The sequence below is a fragment of the Physeter macrocephalus genome, chromosome 16, assembly GCF_002837175.3.
Source record: "Physeter macrocephalus isolate SW-GA chromosome 16, ASM283717v5, whole genome shotgun sequence".
NCBI classification, from domain to species: domain Eukaryota; kingdom Metazoa; phylum Chordata; class Mammalia; order Artiodactyla; family Physeteridae; genus Physeter; species Physeter macrocephalus.
Window position 1 is genome coordinate 49,173,762 of NC_041229.1, and position 1,329 is coordinate 49,175,090.

The window sequence follows — 1,329 nt, forward strand, 5'->3', positions numbered from 1 at the left end:
GCGCGTCCGGAGCCTGTGCTCCGCAACGGGAGAAGCCACAACAGTGAGAGGCCCGTGTACCGCAAAAAAAAAAAAAAAAAAAAAATTCCACACTGATTTATGATCAAAACTCTCCAGAAAGTAGGCATAGAGGGAACCTACCTCAACATAATAAAGGCCATATATGACAAATCCACAGCCAACATCGTTCTCAGTGGTGAAAAACTGAAAGCATTTCCTCTAAGATCAGGAAGAAGAGAAGGTTACCCACTCTCACCACTATAATTCAACATAGTTTTGGAAGTTATAGCTAAACATTGTGAAAATGACTATACTACACAAAGCAATCTACAGATTCAATGTAATCCCTGTCAAACTACCAATGGCAGGGCTTCTCTGAAAAGGAATACAAATCGGAAAAGAAGAAGTAAAACTGTCACTCTTTGCAGACGACATGATAGTACACATAGAGAATCCTAAAGATGCCACCAAAAAACTACTAGAGCTAATCAATGAATCTGGTAAAGTTGCAGGATACAAAATTAAGGCACAGAAATCTCTTCCATTCCAGTACACTAACAATGAAAACTCGAAAGAGAAATTAAGGAAACACTCCCATTTACCAATGCAACACAAAGAATAAAAAACCTAGGAATAAACCTACCCAAGGAGATAAAAAACCTGTATGCAGAAAACTATAAAACATTGGTGAAAGAAATTAAAGATGATACAAACAGATGGAGAGATATACCATATCCTTGGACTGGAAGAATCAACATTGTGAAAATGACTATACTACACAAAGCAATCTACAGATTCAATGTAATCCCTGTCAAACTACCAATGGCAGGGCTTCTCTGGTGGCACAGTGGTTAAGAATCCGTCTGCCAATGCAGGGGACACGGGTTCGAGCCCTAGTCCAGGAAGATCCCACATGCCGCAAAGCAAGTAAACCCGTGCACCACAACTACTGAGCCTGCGCTCTAGAGTCCAAGTGCCACAACTACTGAAGCCCACATGCCTAGAGCCCGTGCTCCACAACAAGTGAAGCCACTGCAATGAGAAGCCCGCGCACCAAAACAAAGACGAGCCCCTGCTCTCTGCAACTAGAGAAAGCCGGAGCACAGCACAGAAGACCCAACACAGCCAAAAAAAACTACCAATGGCATTTTTCACAGAGCTAGAACAAAAAATTTCCCAATTTGTATGGAAATAAAAAAGACTCCGAATAGCCAAAGCAGTCTTGAGGGAAAAAAACAGAGCTGGAGGAATCAGACTCCCTGACTTCAGACTATACTACAAAGCTACAGTAATCAAGACAATATGGAAAAAAAAAAGACAATATGGTAC

General features: G+C 41.4%; 1 protein-coding gene across 11 annotated transcripts in view; it reads left to right on the forward strand.

The window, feature by feature from the left end:
• DLG2 (discs large MAGUK scaffold protein 2) overlaps window positions 1–1,329 on the forward strand; it is a 2,147,153-nt gene that overhangs the window by 1,757,696 nt on the left and 388,128 nt on the right. The window lies entirely within an intron of this gene.